This window comes from Hyaena hyaena, unplaced genomic scaffold (assembly GCF_003009895.1).
Source record: "Hyaena hyaena isolate Hyena2069 unplaced genomic scaffold, ASM300989v1 scaffold_156, whole genome shotgun sequence".
Taxonomy (NCBI): Eukaryota; Metazoa; Chordata; class Mammalia; order Carnivora; family Hyaenidae; genus Hyaena; species Hyaena hyaena.
This window is the reverse complement of record NW_024080788.1, coordinates 2,886,068-2,905,517: the sequence shown is the minus strand read 5'-3', so window position 1 is coordinate 2,905,517 and position 19,450 is coordinate 2,886,068. Positions and strand designations below refer to the sequence as shown.

The 19,450-nt window shown below is 33.7% G+C and overlaps 1 protein-coding gene across 10 annotated transcripts in view; it reads right to left on the bottom strand.

Moving 5' to 3' along the window:
- The window catches only part of FAM172A (family with sequence similarity 172 member A), a 429,946-nt gene that overhangs the window by 167,117 nt on the left and 243,379 nt on the right, over nucleotides 1-19,450 (bottom strand). The window lies entirely within an intron of this gene.

The following is a 19,450-nucleotide window of genomic DNA, read 5'->3' as shown; positions in this document are numbered from 1 at the left end:
TCTTGGGGCAGGAGTGAGGAAAAGTAAGAGAAAGGTAGTAAACTATTTTTTCATTCAGAAATTATAATCTTTTACTTATTTGCTTTATTCTCAGAAAATTAACACTTTCACATAGAACAAAGTATGTCTTATTTTGATGAGTTTTAAGTAGTATATCTTGAAAAATTTAGAACTTTTACATATCCTATAGTGAATTAAAAATCTATAGTTACAATGAAGACTTAAGTTTTTAAGCAATCAGAGATATGTGTGTATATATATATATGATAGTTATATATATATATATAACTATCATAGACAGTGACAGGGAATTTACAAGGGTATCCTTGAAGATGAGAATATCAAATTTTATTTCATTAAACAATTGAGATTTTACGGAGATACACTTATATAGTTAATAGTTAATAATTTTTACTATGAAGTTACTATAGTATTATTAGAAATTCTAGACCTACAACATGCTGCACCAGAAATATGGTAACTTCTAGAAATCACCAATAAATATATGATGCTTTGTCACAGGGAAATAATGAGAAGAGGGCAGAAATCATTGTATCCTTCCTTCTATGATTTAAAAATAATTATTCTTGTATTTGAAAACCCATTAAGCTTGAAAGCTTTTTAGCAATTTCTTGCTTCTTCATTAGATAATGGGAAAAAGTAATGGATTTCAGTGGACAACTTTTTACCAGCTACTTCATCGTCTTTATGTTTCCCAGCACCTGACAACAAAGCCTCCCCCCTCCCCAAGTTTCCTCAGAAATGTTTTACAAAGAATCCGAGTACAGCGAACATATTTTATCCTCAGACCTTGATATCCCTGCATGGGAAAGTCTGGAGGACTCTTCTAAGTCTGAGGTCCTGAGTAGTACCTGAGCAATAGTAAAAAGAGTGGGCATCATACAACATCTTGATAGAATTGCATAGAGGCTAAGTTCCCTTTTTTCCCCCATCACATACTGAATTATATTTCTCCAGCGTGGGTCCATTCAAGCAGCTGATTATGTGGTGTAAATTTGGAGGAGAAATATAGCAATTGTGACTGAATTATATAGCAGAAAATCTGGCCAGCTCAAGTGTGTATTTATACCTATTCATAGTTGCACATGGTCACTTGTATTTGAGGTTGTCATTCAGTCCTGTAAGGGGTTTTCAATGGATCTCCTGTAGCACCATACACTTGTTGGTTGTATGCAGTCAATGGTTCTTCCACACAGCTAAGCAAAAGCACTTTCCAGCATCTGAATTAGCTTGTTTGATCATGGCTTGCTGTGAAATATAGACTCCTCTAACTTCTGAGGTAAAAGAGCTCTCCTCTACTCATGAGATTATTTTACATCTAGCAGGAGCTTAAGATATATACTTACTCATTCAGATATGCAAATTTAACCACCAGAGACAAGTAAATTATGCAAGATGATGTACGTTTCATTTTAGCTGGAAAAAATGTGCAAACACTATACAATTCCATTTCAGAGAGCTATACTTGCACAAAGTTGAGATGCGCTGAACAAAAGTTGCAAGGTAATATCCATGTTTCCACAGACTGGATTCAGTTTTAAAGAGCTGTTTTTAAGTATGTGAAGAGGTTTTTCATGTCAATACTGTGATGTGCCTTTTTCATTGGTATTTTCAGAAGTTATTATCCCAAACTACCAACTTATACTTAAACTCTAGAAAAAAAATTTATCACTATTCTATGAATACTATTTTCATATTTATATGAATATACAAAATGATTAACAATTTAACACATTTTAAGTTTCACCCACAAAGCTAATTTTTCCAATATAAAGCCCCATTTTCTAATGTATGCTATTTAAATTAATAATTGTTTACTGACATTTTCACTTGCTGAAAAAATTTCATATAACTCATCTATATACCTCATTAATGCTGTAGCTTTTCAAGACCCCTATGAAACAGCAATGACATTATCTAACAGCTTGACATGGTTACTGCCCTTGTACAATAAACATTGAATTCACTCCAGGTTTAATTTTAAAGCACGAATTCTAGCATCTCTGAAGCAAATAAAAGAAATGTGAGCTCTAATATTTTACTATCAAATTTTACAAAACAGAATTATAAAGTGGAAGAAGGTTTCTGTGGCTTATGATTTACTGAGTTATGCCACAGAGATACCACTGAGCAAAACAATTGATGCAGTTTGTCTGTTGCATTTATTTCCTATACTTTAACAATATTCAGAAAGTGACCTGTTTAATGAAGATGAAATAGCATATATGAAAATGTCCTGATTTGTAGTAAGTGTTACTAAATATGCTTTCTGAAACCATTGAGGAATTGTTGTAGCAGAGTTTAATTACCGACAGCACAATAATCAAATTCAGCCATGACACATTTCTAAATCTTTGCCAAAAGTAAACCTTCTCATAAATTCACATAGGCTCTGATGAAACAGCAAGCTGGTCGGAAGGAGGATATTGCCCCGCATCTTGACAGAAACCTACATTTGTCTCACCAGTTCCTCACTAAAGATGTAGTAAATACGTTGGGGGTAATGGGCATTTTCTTGATAATTAGCTGTGTAGGCAAATATGTTCTTTGGCAGATAATATAAATGTTGATTTAAGGACTAGCCAATGAAGAGTGCTAAACTGCAAAACATTCATTGCTCAGTTTCTCATAGATTTCGTTGAAGACTTAATTTCTATACTCAGGTTTCCAAAATAATGTACTTCCACAAAACTCATGATATAATGAAATGAAGTTTACATATTTAATATTGATATGCAGTTGCTTAATAATTTCCATATTTGACATACCATTCACATTCACATTACTCATTACTATTGATGAATAGTAACAAGCAAGTCATTCTGGACCATTCTTTCATTGTGAAACTAATAAAAGTCCTTATTTTCTTAGACACAGAATGCAATGCATGTCTCACTGAAACTAAGGAATCTATAAAGCTAGTAAAGAGAAGTAGGTAACCTATCACAACACCAGTGCATTTTAGTTTATGTCCAGGTTTAAGAGACCATCTTTAAAGAAAATGGGTTTAAGCTGGAAGTGAGATACACTGTATTTAAAAACAAAAATAGCATAAGATAAATGGCACATACTCTGGTAATTTTCTTTAACGTAGCTTTTTCAAATATGATCTAGTCTACAGTGCACTCAAACTGCAGAAACATCCAAATTATTTAAGAAGAAAAAAAAGAGATACTTATCCTTGCAAAAGAGGGCCTATACTCAAAGGAACATCTGAATAAAATTGAGACATCTGCAGTAAAGTTTTACCTCCTCCCTAGAATGTTTGAGATGAACTCAGTGTAACACTGTCTTCCAAGAAAAGACAAAGTGATCAATGCAAGAACACATCAGGCTGCCTTGGACAGGCCAATCAATGCAAGAAAGAACCTTGCCCAGGGCCTTATGCAAATAGAAGCACGTCCTGCAACCTAGGGAGGGAACATGCGCAATAGATCAATTGGATCTAAAAAACCTTACAGCTATATCAGCTTCAGACAGTAAATATATACTGATGAATACCTCACACTTCCTGCAGATTCTTAAAATGGGTTATTTTTAATAGCTAGTTAAAAAGTCTCTAGGACCCAGAGTACAGCAAAAAGGAAGAAAATATGGGAGAAACACTCAGCATTACTTTGGAAAATGTGCAAATAAAATTCTTGAGTTCTTAAAATTTCTTGGCATAGCTGAATTTTGCTGATGTTTCAGAAGGTTAAATTTTTAGTATGTTTGTATTCATGAACAGGAAATGAAAATCTTAAAAAAAAAAGCAGAGAGTGTCTCAGGTAGTTCTTGAACCAGGAATAAATGAAATTGTTGTAGGAAAAATAATTCAAGTTTTAAAATTATGGTCATCATTCTCAGTCACCAGAGATTATCTTCTATAGTGGTTAACCTACTGATATAGGAGCAGCTTTTCTTTTAAAGGTAAAATTTCTATTTCCAAAAACCACTCTAAAATCTGATTAGAATGCATAATAAGCTCGAGAGCTACTTAATACACAAAGTTAGTACACAAAGCTCTATCGTTAAATGGTCTTGAAGGCAAGTCAGATGCTGTATAAGGCTACATCAAAAATGCTCAATTATCAGGTATTCAAGCAAGTACCTGAATGAAAAATTATTTCTGAAATATTTTCATTTTTCATTTGTTTTGAAACCAACTGTTCCTCCTTAGGAATATCACATTTTATAAAAGCCCTTCATAACTTAAAAGTCAAAATCATATTTTAAATAGGAATTTTAGTGTCAGAAACTTCAATAAAGATACTGCCAAATGAATAAAAAACTCTGTAAATATCTGCTAGTACGTTTACTTCGGAGTTTTAAATTTAAAACCCTAGCTGCAGAGACATTTTCTAAAAGGAGTATAACAAATATTTCCAATATTAAAAATAAAATATGTGATTTTTCCTTTACTTACTGATGTGTGAACTTTCCTTAGCAAAACACTACATAAAATATGAAAATCAGACTTCTAATATAAATATATCTAATATAAAGTTTCACTATGTAAAACTGTTTATTTAGCTGCTGAGAGGACACAGATAAAACACTCATTTATTTAGCCAATGAAAAGAAATATGAGACTATGCAGGATAAACATAGTGTACATTTTATTTTTCACGCTTCTAGTGCTTTCTACATTAGTAAGATTTTAAGTTTTAATTTACTCTAGTAATTTTTTTTCCTAAGGCATAAGTAAATATGTCATTCATTTGTTTGAGCTTCTTTACTCAGACTTAAAGCTTTGTAAAAACTTTACTATTTACATGGAGCAAGCATGAAGATATAAAATCAAAGCACTATAATACCCTTTTATAGCTCTTCAAGTATTAGATATCAGATGAAGTGCTTATAATAAATCAGAGACATAAAATAGGGACTATTTTAGGGACATTCTAGGGACTCAAATGTTTCCTTTTTCTAATTTTAATTTCGAATATAAAATTTTTCAGTAGTCTGATATTCACAGTGTAATGTGAACTCCATTTTAGAGCAAGTAAAATTTAAAGGATGAAGTAACTGTTGTTTCACTTTTTGTTACATTATTTAAATTGCAATTATTTTCTCCAATAGGTAGGAAAAAATAGAAAAAACAATTTTAGAGTACTATCGTCTAATATTTGATATGATTCAATGTTGTGAAAGGCAATGAATAATATTCTTCCTGATCTGAATCTGCACAATATGTGTATTTTTTGCTTTTAAGAGCATATTCTCAATTTAAAAAGTATGTCAGGTATGATATTCAGTTTACCAAAACGTTCTGTACTTTACAAATATAAATGTAGAATTTCTTTAAGTGGAAAATTCCCTCATCAATTAAAAATATCTTACTATAATATAAATTTGTTTCATGCAGTGTTTTCAAAACATGGGTAAATTCATTAATTCTCATACTGCATTTCAATTTCAAATCTGATTTCAAGTTGGGTTTCAATTCTGGTTCTGACCTTTGTTGTGCAACCTTAGACAAGTTCCTTAACTTTTCCCAGTCTTTCACCTGTTACAACGGGCTAATAATACCTACCCACAGAGTTAAATCTAAGGTGTAAAATGTCTTGCCAAAACAATGTGTATGACCAAATCCAATGGTATCCTAGAATAGTGTTCTGTTTCAAGGGGCAGTATGTATAATGGTTATGAGCATAAACTTTGGGGTCAGAAAGCTTAGGTTTAAATTGTGCCTCAATCACTTATTGGTTGTATGATCTTAGTACTTAACATCTTGATACCTCAGTGTCCTCATTTGTAACTGAGAATAATACTAATCCCTACATCATAGGGTTGTTATAAGGATTACAAGAATATATATATGTATATATCACTTAAAACAATGTCTGGTACTTGGTAGATGCTTTGTTATATAGCTATTACTGCCAGGTATAACTTACAGATAGGGATAATGCAAAGGAACAAACATTGACAGCAGAGATTGTTCCAGTAAGACTTAAAAGGTCAATTCTATTTGGTTGGTATTAGAAGACAGCTGCCTATTTCCAGAATAGAATAAACTACAAAGAAGAGCCAACCAGGGGCTTGGCCAAGGAAATTCATCTGCTTTCCAGATCTTCATAAACTGTTTTCAATTTTTCAGCTTAAACCGAATTTCCAGAGCACCACATCAAAACATATTCAAACTTTAAATATAAATGATTTGGGGATTGCCCATTATTTTAAGATTTCCACACCTTCTTTCCCCTTCATTAGTTTGGGTAATTAAGAATTGATTAAAATTGAAAGTCTGCTTGGAAGGCACTGAAAGGAATAAGCAGGAATAGGATAGAGAATAAAAACTAAATCATCATGTACTTCAACAGAGAAATGCAGATTTGAATCCTGACACATGAAAAAAACAGGAGGTAATGCTTTAGGGATGAGAATCACTACAGTTAGTATATTATGTCACTGATTCTGCAAAGGTACTTGATGAGAGGAGAAACAAAACCCACTGTAACAAAATGAGAGGTCAGCTTTCAAAGAAAGAAAAGAGATATATTTAAATGTTTCCCATCTGTAAAATGGGGATGATAACAGTATCCAGTTCACAAAGATTTATGAGGATTAAATAAGATAAAATATATTTATATAAAGTATATGGTAAGGACAGTGCTTAGTGAACACTAAGTATCATTAAACATTAGTGGTGGTAAAGATGAATATGAAGATGCTGTTGCTGCCTTCTGATGTGTAAGATATTCATAAATGCCAGTTCTATTTAAAATGTTCATTTTCAAACACACGGCTGTGAATTGCTTAGAACTGTTCTTGACCCAACCATGTTTTGAGCGTCCCCCATGGATGGCTGACAGATTATATGGATTCTGTTATAACAGCAATGCCAGGGCTTTATGAGAGCAAGACAGCGCTCTAATGCAGCAATCAGATATGAAAATCTATTGTAAAATCTTGGAGAGAATGTAAGCATCACCAAATGTTAAGGGTCATAATTTGCTAAAGATAGCTAATATATTACTACACATTTAAATATTTGGATATAATATAAATATGTCTAATATTCAGATAGATAACAAAAAATGCAAAATGGATTGAAACACTGAAAATGTAAGGCACAGCCTGTAACAAAGGTAAACACTATTATTAAACTACTAATGATATTGAAATTAGGAATTTTTTCTGAAGTATACTGAGCAGTAATACATCAAAGGCGATGCACTGGGACTAGTGATTTCATGCCATTTTAAAACAATTGTTCACAGGGCACCATTTTCTAGAGAAAGTCAAGGTTTCTTTGTCATTAGTAGACAGGCCACTACATTTTTTTTTTATAGAAAATCAACATTTATAACTGTAAAGCATTCCTTGATGTCTTGTAACTGGAAAGAAGTAAAGATAGGGAATTTCTACTATAGGAGGAAGTTAAGGGGCTTTATCTTTCTGACCAGTGCCTCTTCTTTACAAAGGTAAATGTCAATTTTTTTCTTCTAATCCGAATGTCTGATTAATGTAGTAAAGAAATTTGGAGATAAGATGTTAAAAATTAGATGTCAAGATTTATGGATATTAGGCATAAACTAGGTATATTAAAAATTAGAACAGTTTTTAATCATTCAACTCAATTATAAAATTGTCACTGATATATTAAATAGCAATTTTTATTGTATTCTTATGCTCTTTAATAAACTCCTTTATGAGAAAAATTCAAATAAGACATGGAAAACTAAGAAGAAATCTGAATATACTAATACATATTTAAATAGGGATTTTTTTTTTCCTACAGGATATGAGATATAACTTACCCAATTTAATCAGAGAAAACATAACTAGTTTTGGGGTTAGGGTCAAGTTTGGCTACTTCCCTTGAGTAGAGATTTCAATATCTTCCTAGTCATTTTTCTTCATTCACTGACCAATTTCCATTAATGGTCCTTCCACGTGTCCAAAATTTCAGGGTCACAGGCTATACCTCCTGCACACTCACACGTACTGATTCTAAATGTCCTGTTTTACATCTTAAACAATAAACTTTGTTCTCTCATCCACCCTGCTTTGCTCTATCTTATAGCTCTATATGAATGCCTAGATCTTACTTTCTTCATCTGACTCAACAAAGGACCAAGTGAGATCTATAATATTAATAACTTATCTCTATATGAATACAAGATCAAACACTACTTTTTGAGTATATACTTATTATGGGTTCTGCAGGCTTGCAAAATAGTAGGAACCAGAGAAAATAATGAATTTGTTATTTATTCTTTGCCATTGACTCTGAGATGACTTAAAGCAAAACATCTATGAATTAAGACACTGAATAAAAGGTTAAGGGTGAGAATAATTAATGAAATGAAAAACTAGCCTTAGCTCTGGTTTATAGGATACAAGGATAAAAATGGATTACAGAGTTTTTAGTTTCTGATAAAAAGAGCCTACAGAATTTACTAACAGAAACAATTCTTCCCAAATTTACCTAAGACAAATTTACATTATGGATCTTTATATTGGGGGAGTTAACATCTTGGCTATAACATCGCTTCACAGGCATCACACTATATATTACTGTTTGTTTAAATGCACTTCCTACCTAGACTTCCACGTTCTTGAGGCTAGGGACCATGTAATCTAATCTGTTTTCCCAGTATTTACAGAGTAGGATATTCAAATGAAAAAATGAATTAGTATTTTCAATAGTTTTCTAAATCATTTTTGTTTTGAGGACAGAATATTCAACCCCAAGAAGTAATTTCTATAAAGTCAAACTTAAGTGGTCTAGGTGGCTTTACTGTGATCTAAATCTATTTATTGAAAAATGGTGAAAACCAGTAACAAAAAAAAAAGATGAGGAGAGAGAACTGACATATGTATAGGGGTTAAAAGTCTCCAACTCTAAAAATTAAGGTCAAATCAGCTTAGAAGAATATCACTTTGCTTCTCTGGGCATAGAAAGTTTTACACCCATAGTGTGATCATTTCAGAGCCATGAGAACAGGAAAAATGATAGCTCTTCCAACTTTGTCTTCTTTATTGACTTAGGAACCTGATAATCAGTATACCAAGGATAGGGCCTGACTATCTAAATGACCTTAGATGGTAGTATTCTATTGTATCCTCTTCTGACCTAAGCCTATTAAATTGGAATTCTGCCTTGACTCATCATTTTATAATCCTTCTGATGTTTTTGCGTACTGCTATATTCTCTTTATCAGGAAAGAATCCATTTCTAAACCTCTAGCCAATGCCTGAAGCTTTAAACCTTGCCTTGTTTATCCTCTTCCCAGTGCTGTTTTGTTTTGTTTTGTCTTGTTTTCCTTCTCCTTCCCTATAATGTATGGTGTGGGACTATGGTTGGGAAAAAGAGGTACTCTTAGATCCAGTGACTACGTTCTATTTACTCACTTATCACCCAATGCCTTGTCTGTTCCTTGCAACCAGATTATACCTATTTTTACATCTGAGTTCACCATGATCTACTGATGCTTACCTAGTGATGGTTCACCTACTACTCCTTCCAAAGCCATCTCTCCAGCTGAATTAGCTCTTACTAAACACATCCTGAACTCTTGTAGTAAGATCTTTGCCCAGTTCTAGCTTCTATCTTCATTCTCTCAAGTTGTATCCTAACATGGATCTAGTATGCTTTTGAGTCTGGGTCTACTTGGCTTCCCTGAGTTAATCTGAGCAAATTACTTAATAAGGATTGAAGTGCAACTTCTAAGATACAAGTTAAATGGTTCTGATTGCAAAATTTTTGTCCTGTAAGAGTGCTTTTCAATTTGTGGTATCAAATCAGAGGTGTCACTGTGGTTGGGATTCTTATTCGAGTGCTTACATTCAGTGATTATCATAATGTTATAAGAATAATAAAATAGCTTCTTTCCTAACTGAGATGTGTTTTTCTACAATCACTCTTATAAAAAGTTTACAATAGTTAATCATGCTCTCATACCCGCAGTAAGATGCAAAATCTCTCATTATGATCTTTCATAGCACTAGTGGAAAATGAAGTAATATATCAATTTCTCTGGGTTTTCCATAATATGTTACTGTATTCATTTTTAAAACATATTTATTTATTTTGAGAGAGATAGAGAGAGATAGAGACAGAGACAGAGAGAGCAGGAGTGGGGGAGAGGAAGAGAGAGGAAGAGAGAGAATCCCAAGCAGGCTTCATGCTGTCAGAGCAGAGCCCAATGTGAGACTTGATCCCATGAACTGTGAGATCATGACTTGAGCCGAAATCAAGAGTTAACCAAGCTGCTTAACCAAGCCACTTAATGCTTCACTGAGCCATTCAGGCACCTCTACTGTGCTAATTTTACCAGGTTCCTGGCAGTCTTTGTTGAATCAACAGATACAGTGTTCAATCGTATAGCTGCACAATCACAAGGCAATAAGACCTGGGTGCAGCACATTTATGTGGACAGTGAAAAGCCTTCTCAAAGGGTAACTCTAATGCAGTAATATGGATCCTTTATTCTACAAAAAGATTCTTATGAAAGATTAGTGAGGGGTGCCTGGGTGGCTCAGTTGGTTAAGTGTCCGAGCTTGGCTCAGGTCATGACATCACGGTTTGTGAGTTTGAGCCCCATGCTGGGATCTGCGCTGACAGTTCAGAGCCTGGAGCCTACTTTATATTCTGTCTCCCACTCTCTATCTGCTCCTTGTCTACTTGTGCATGTGCTTTCTCTCTCTCTCTTTCAAAAATAAATAAACATTAAAAAAAGATTAGTTAAAATTTTCTCCATTTCAGCCGTTTAAACAACCTGATCTTGGTGTGAATGAGGGATATAAACATGAAGAAGCACACAGGTCCTTAGTGGAAATGATTACCAAGAATGGAAATAATCACAAGTAACAACATACTTAATGGTGAAACAATGAATGCTTTTCTGTTAAGACCAGGAACAAAAGGATCAGAAAAGAAGTAAAATTACTTTCATTCAATATTGTATGTTGTTGAACAAAGAAAATCATAAGAAATTCACACACAGACACACACACACACACACACACACACACATACACACACATACAAGAACAAATAAATGAGTGCAGGCAAGTTGTAGGATACAAGACCAATACACAAAAAATGTATTTTTACACTAACAGTCAACAATCTGAAAGTGAAATTAAGAAATAATTTCAGTTATAATACCATCAAAAAGAATAAAATACTGAAGAATAAATTTAACAAGAGAAGTGTAAGACTTGTATACTCAAAGCAATAAAACATTCTGAAAAAAGATCTAAATAAACGGAAAGAAAGCCTATGTTCATGGAATGGAAGACATTATTAAGATGGCCTTACTCCCCAAATTGATGTAGAAATCTAATCCCAATAAAAACTTAGTTCTCTTTCTTGCAGAAATTTATCCTAAAACACAAATGGAAAAGCAAGAGACCTAGAATAGCCAAAACAATCTTCAAAAAGAACAAAGTTAGAGAATCTGCACTTCTCAACTTCAAAGCTCACTTTGTACAAAGCTACGATAATCAAGTCAGTGTGGTGATGGTCTAAGGAGTGACACATATATCAGTGAAATGGGACTAAGGATCCAGAAGCAAACTCTTATATATTTATAGTCAAAGGTGCTAAGACACATCAAAGGGTCAAGGCCAGTCTTTTCAACAAATGGTGCGGATACAACTGAATATCCGTATTTAAAAGAATTGTACCACACTTCACACAATGTACAAAAATGAAATCAAGTGGCAAAAACAAAAACTAGATAAATTCTCCTTCATCAAATCCAAAAATGTCTGTAATTCAAAGGACATAATCAAGAAAGTGAAAAGGGAATCCAACGAATGGGAGAAAGTATTTGCAAATCATTTATCTGATAAGGGGCTTGTATCAGAATATAAAGAGAACTCTTACAACTCAACAATACAATGACAACACAAAAAAATGGACAAAAAACTTATATAGACATTACTTTAAAGAAAATACGCAAATGACCAACAAGCACATGAAAAGATTTTTAAAATCATTAGTCATTAGAGAAGTGCAAATAAAAACCACAACGAGATACTGGTTCACCCCTACTAGAGTAGCAAAAATAATAAAGACAAATAATAACAAGTGTTGGTTGCAGAGAAACTGGAACTCTCATATATTGCTGGTGGGACTGAAAATGTGGAGAGGGCTGGCTGATGGGTATCGAGTTTCTTTTGTGATGATGAAAATGTCCTAACATTAGTACTGATGTTTGTACAATTCTGGGAATACACTAAAGACCACTGGTTTGCATACTTTTAAAAAATGAAGGGGATGCCTGGGTGGCTCAGTCGGTTAAGCGTCCAACTTCGGCTCAGGTCATGATCTCACAGTTCGTGGGTTCAAGCCCCATGTCGGGCTCTGTGCTGACAGCTCAGAGCCTGGGGCCTGTTTCAGACTCTGTATCTCCCTCTCTCTCTAACCTTCCCCTGCTCATGCTGTCTCTCTCTCTCTCTCTCAGAAATAAAAAAAAAAAAAGACAAAAAATGAAGTTTGTGGTCTATGAATATATCTCAAGAAAGCTTAATAAATCTTAGTTATATCTCAATAAATATATGTTAATTACATCTCATTTTTTTAAAGTTAATAAAACGGAAATAAGCAAAGGTAAGCTAATTATTAAGCAAAAGGTAATATTAAACTCATGACTGGGGATGAAATGCAAAGTTTCCAAGACTTGGTCCATGCATTGCTACATAACATGACAGGAACGTAGTTATAACTTAGTTTCTTCTTTGATTAAGAAGACTATACTTTGAAGAGTGAGTCAAGAGAAGAAATCTTTTCAGTCAGTATAAGGGATACCAGTAGAGAAAGGACTACAAGAGACTAACATTGGGAACAAAAAGGGTAATACTGTTTGAAGTGTAAGAATGGGCTAGGCAGAATTCCCAAATTAGTCAATATTCCAAAGGAGGGTACAAAGAATGATTAAGTTTAATTAGTAAAAAAGTTACTGCTAATGCTCACACTGTATATATATATCAACTAACTTTGCACTTTGCAGATAGTTAACACTACTCATGTTACTGTAATATATATTGTTTCCAAACTTGGGGAGGGGTGGTGGGACAAGAGCAGTTATTCTAGATAACTTGGGCAAGATAAGATTCGGAGATAAAAACAAAACTAATTAGTAAAACAAAACTGAAGTTTTCACTTGTGAAATACATAAATACTACAGAAAAATGGGGAGTTAAGTGAGAATACTTAGTGAAAAATCTAGTAAGGAGGGAAATTCTTTCATTTGGGAAGGGGAAATGGCATTAGCAAAAATGAAAATGACTATATCTTGTGGGCATTTAGACTCATACTCAACTAACACTGATTTAATTCCTAAAAACCAGGAATTATAGAGGAGGACACACAGTAGGGATTTGACCCAAGTTATCATAATTTGTAGGTATCAGAAACTAGGATTCAAACTCAGGTCATCTTCTGAGTTTTGTGTTCTAATACCCTGGGCTTGGAGGCCAGGGGTGGAGGTATAGTGAGATGGAGCAATGGCAATAAGGAAATTAGACTAGACCTGAAAGTTTGTTTGAGGAAAAATATAGTTAGAAAGACAGAATCAGATTACACAGAGGGTCTTAAAGTTATAGAGAGGAGACATGATGCAGTAGATAACTGTACTCAGTGTGATTCTGGAATGGGAGGGTAAAAGAGGTATTTAAATTATATGATCTATGGTGTGGTATTCAGCATGAAATAAGGAGTAAAGACAGCCAGTAGGAAATGGGTAGAGGAGTACAGTGATATAGTTGTGAAATGATGAAATTAATAGTGGGCACAGAGGAGAAAAGACATGATCAATATTTGGGAGGAAAATACCAGATAAAATGTGTTGGCTGGTTAGATATGGGACAAAAGGAGAGAAGTTAACATAAAAATGAACAATCTGAGTCATTCTTTCAAACAGTGGTCCTCCTAATATTTATTAAAGATTATTTGAGTAAAAGTTAAAAAAAATCAAACCCTAATACACAGGTAACTCCTGTGGAGTTTATTAACAAATCACATCTGTATATATCACACACTCCTTTCCTTTTTATTGTTTTTATCATTTATTTATTTATTTATTCTAATTGTCAAATGTTTATTTTTGAGGAAGAGGAGGAGAAGGAGGAGAAAGAGAGAGGGAGGGAGGGAGGGAGAGAGAGAGAGAATGAATGAATGAATGAATGAATGAATGAATGAGTCTGAAGCAGGTTCCAGGCTCTGGGCTGTCAACACAGAGTCCGATGTGGGACTTGAACCCACAAACTATGTGATCATGACCTGAGCCGAAGTTGGATGCTTAACTGACTAAGCTACCCAGGTACCCTTCTCCTTTCCTTTTTAAAATTCTGACTTGATGGGGCACCTGAGTGGCTCAGTCGGTTAAGCATCTGACTTCAGCTCAGGTCATGATCTCCCTGTCTGTGAGGTCAAGGCCCATGTCGGGCTCTGTGCTGACAGCTCAGAGCCTGGAGCCTGCTTCCAATTCTCTGTCTCTTTCTCTCTCTCCCTCTGCCATGCTCATTCTTTCTCTCTCTCAAAAATAAATAAATATTAAAAATAAAACTCTGACTTGATATCTCAATAAATCATTTATTATTAACCACAATTATTATTTTTAAAAATTAATAACAATTATTAACCGCTCAGTATGTGCAAACTTTTCACCCAAATACCTACATATCTGCATAATCACTGTTTATTATTCTTGATCTGTTGTGCTTGGATTCCTTTTACATACACTTTGCTATGCTTCTGTAGGTGTGTATGGGCAAAGGATATACTATACCCTTTCTCCCTTTCTCTTCTCATTCAGCATCCTGGATCCATTAACACTAAGTCATGGAGAATCTGTCTCCTTAACATTTTGAATGTGTGCTTCTGCTTTACCATTCCCACTCCCACTGCTTCTTTATGAGGAAAGCCCATTCTTTGGATCTCACTTGTATTCTTGCAACTAACTCCTAAAATTAGTGTTACCAACAATCAAAAGATAATATCTACACTATATGCAAGGCATGAAATACAACTGAATAGAGAAGACAAAAATAATACAACCTCTGGTTCCTCTCTTTAAGGAGCCTACAGAATAGTCAGAGAAACTAAACTGTCTTCCTATAAAATAAGTAAAAAATTAAGATAGCATTCCATACAACAATTGTAATCATCCCATACATTAACATGCTGTTTGCATCACGGAGGCAACCAAATCAGAAATTCAAACTATATTACAAATGGCAACTTATTTTTACTAAATTTTAAACCAGGTTTGTAAGAAGCGGCTTTGGCCTGAATTATTTTGATACTAACATGCCCCTTACTTTTTCCTACCTCTCCTCAATTCTTGATTCCCAGTAGCCCAACTTTTAGCTATTCCCACTGACCACACTACTACCAGTATCTATATACTAGGACACAGATATACTCCCAATATCTAGTTTACTTTGTTCTTTCTAAACAAAATGTAACTGATGCTTCTTTAAGGTCATAGTTAGCTGATGTCTCTAAAGGTACAAATGAGCACTTTTAGTCCCGTTCCATTTTCTCTTCAGCATCAGTCCAAATCGTGCTCCAGGGGATTTTGAAAGATTGACTCAGAGTAGACTGAGCTTGGGTGTCCTCACACAGCTAAGTCCAAAAACTAGTCCTCTATCAGCTGCTGAAGGTCAGCTTAGGCTGCCTGAAGGCTAGGGAGCCCAGCAAGGAACAATGGCAGGGAAATAGCTTTCCCTTCAGTCCTTAATTCACATGCAAGTGAGGTGCCAATCAAGTGCTGACAAGCATGGAGAAACTAAAATCAAAAGTGGGCAGAGATACACTTTCAAAAGGAGCCGTTTTCACACATTTTAAGTGATGGTTGTGAACATATCACTAATAATACGGAGAAGGAAATAAAAGTCGTAAGAAAAATAATAATTTTATATCAGCTAAGATGGTTCAATAAACTAATGAAATATATTGGTTAAAACTGTTTAATGTGTTTTATAAAAGAATATCAACACTCACACTTTGATTAAAGAAAGAAATCTGAATGCAAACTGATTTATCGAGCACTGCAAACACGGAAGGTAAGGTGAGCTGAGACTGGAAACTGGGCATTGACAAGGAAAGCTAATCTATTTCCAAATAAAAGAAAATTTTAAGGTTCCTTGATTTGTCAAACTATCAGCCAGAAAGAAAGACAAGACCAAAGCACTTTGAAATGACCAACAATGTAAGCAATAGAATCACTTCATCAAAGTGGCTACTGAAAGAGATGATAAAAAGCTTAAAACTGTGTTGTTTTTTCATGACAGTTTCCAACAAATGAGGTTGTATTTTTAACAACTAATAAAACAAAAGTAAGCTGCATTCTTTCTAGATGCCTTTCCGAATGAATTTGGTAAATGCATTCTGGTTATGACTACTCACTCTATCATGTATAAAACAGAATTTCTAAAAAAAAAAAAAAGAAATTTAAGACTTTGTAAATGATGGTTTAATAACTGTAACTCTATATATTGGTGCTATTTTAAATGCAAAGAAAAGAAAACACAGGGCAAGTATGTTACTTTAAAAATTCATTACTAATGCATAAAATAAATAGTTCTTCTCTTTTGTCTTTAATGAGTGAATGCTGGAATCGCTACCAGAACTGTCTTATCAATATCTATTTCTACATGGATCACAAAGATTAGAGAATCAGAGTTTGAGTTGATATCATATGGTGATTATAAATGCAGTGAAAAGGATATTTTTAATATTACCTTTCTTATTATTTTAGTAAACTGTATGCTGATTTTTATGGTGTTAAATCTGATCAAGTTCCAAGATTTATTACCATAACATGAGTATTGCTTTTGAAAATAAATTTCTTAATTTATAATGTATTTTTCAGGAGAAATTCAACACTTTAGGATGGGACATAATCAGAAATGTTCTCAGTTTTCCAAAAAACAACAGTTCGCAAAATGTGAAAGTTCTACAAATATTTTGTGGTCTAAACGTTAAAGTCATTTATTTTCAGGTATCTATTAGCAGCACATTTAATTTTAAACAATTGTACACAATTTTATTTTAATTTAATGGCAAGATATATCTTAAAATATGAGAATGGTAGAAAAACTCCATGCATTCCCACATGATGTTCCAAACTAGAACTATTCTAAAAAGAAGGGCGGGGGTGGGGGGGCGGGGTGTAGAAAGAGATAGAGAGATAGAGAGGAAGGACGTGTGGAGAGCCTTTAAACAGGAGTGAAATTTTATGACAATTCAAAAAAAAGTTAAACTTTACTGAAATCCAAAAGATTTAATGTCTGATGTGTATAAAGTACTACTGAGACAGAATTCTAAAACAATTTTCACAATTCACTGTCTTGTAAAGTTAATAGTAAAATTCTGAATCTTTGTAAAACAATTTTATATACTACACTAATGTTGAAAAACCCCAAGAGAATAAATATTTGTCAACATTTTAAAACACTATGATTTCCCCCCTAAGAATATCAGGGAGAATAGGAAATAATATTATTCAGCTTTCAGCAACAAGCAAAGGTTTAAAAATATTTCAATGTTTTCTGTTGTTTCTTTAACAATGTTGTCTTTTAAAAGTCTTTTTGAAATTAAGTAGAAACATAATGGCCTTAAATATATTAATCCAGCTTTGTCAAAAATTTCTGTAAAACTCATCAGCGGTGTTTGTTGTTGTTATTTGCTTAGTGGAATGTATTTTATTAGGTCAGAAACCACTTCTTCGGTTGCCACCATGTGTACGCCCCTATTACATCCCCTCATCAAAGTTACTTCACAAAAAGTAGCAAATGTTATTCAGTTGAGATGATCACCATTAATATTTTAAAACCTAAACAAGGTACATTACATTAAATAGACTTCTCAGCCCTGGTGTTGCCTGACAGATATGTGATGTGCCAGTGGTTATATTATATTCCTCCTCCCATGCATGCACCTCCTGCAGAGATAGCAGACTACAGAAGCTGACCCTCACTGAGACCATCTTGTCTCTCTGACAAAGCTCCTTTTTAACTTCTTACTTACTGGTTACTTCCTGTGATGGAGAAAAACTTTAGCTCAGCTTGTGATAATTTCACAGGCCCTGAGGACCCTGACCCTAATAGCCTCAAGGTCAGAAGTCAAGTCTTGTTCTGAAACATCTGTGTGCTTTATATTAAAGTGGAACAAAAGTGGAGAAATATCCACCAGTGTGTGACAAGAAGGATAGGCAAAATAGGACTGACACACTGGTCATCTGTTACTCTGGCATCTTAAGTTCATTTTGAGAACTGTCCAGTATTCACTTAAATTCTAAATTTGATGTATCGAAGGTTTTATTTTTTTTTTTAAACTGTCTTAGAGTACTAAATGGGAATTTATGTTTTACAGTAATCTGGACTTTGGTTAGTCTTGCAGGCTTCAAATATATTTTAAGGTATTCTACAAGTCAATGAAATTTCGTGTGTTAAGTAATTTAATGGCTTACAAAGAAAACCTAGGGTACATATGTGTACACTATAGGTATAGGCGTGTGTGTGTGTGTATATTAGATCTCTATCTGTAGGGTCTACAGACAACTGTTTGAAAGACAACATCCTCATACTACTATGATAAAGAACTATTGTCAAATATCCATTACATATTAACATAAATAAATATAGCAGAATTAAAAGTACTTGAAAATAATTCCTAAAAAGTGAAATCAATTTAATAAATAAGAGATTTAACTTATTTACTGACCTTAAAAGAGCATAAGCATTTGAAAATTTAGGTCAGTTAAAGTATTCCCAGGTGTCACCACCAGTTTTATATCTAAATCATGTGGATAAGCAATAAGGTGTGGGGAGGTTGAAAAGGCCATGAAAATATATTTAATTTCCACAACAAAGAGAAAAGCATACCAAAATTTAGAAACATAAAAGCTAGACAGCCAATGCTGTGCCTGCTTTTGATGTCCACTTTAGGCTATTTGGATTTAAAATGATCACATGCACTGTTACCAAATGAATCATTTTATTACAGGAGCACTGGTACCTCCTGTAACATGAGGTTTATGGACATGGAGGCACAAATTCTTCATTAGTACATTTTTGGTATGAAATATATCCCTTTAACTATTCACATTGGCATTAGGTGTGGTACTTATAACACTGCCAACGATAAAAAAAATTTAAATCTTGATAATTTTTCCTATAAGGTATCGAAACTCCAACAGATTACTTTAAAATGTAAAGATTTTTGTGGCCAAACCATAAATTTCAGTTAGCAGATTAATGTAATGTTTCTGGTGGTTTTAATACTAACTATATGAATTCTTACCAAGTATCAAGTACTAAGTTGTTACAGATAAAAGTTAAACAAAATATTCTCAAATATTCAATGTCTCTTTACATTTTAAACAGTTTACACATAACATAATCCTCAATCATGTACACATAAAACAGGAAATAGAAGTGTCATAAAATGTAGGAAAATGGTCTTTAATATAGAAATTAAGAA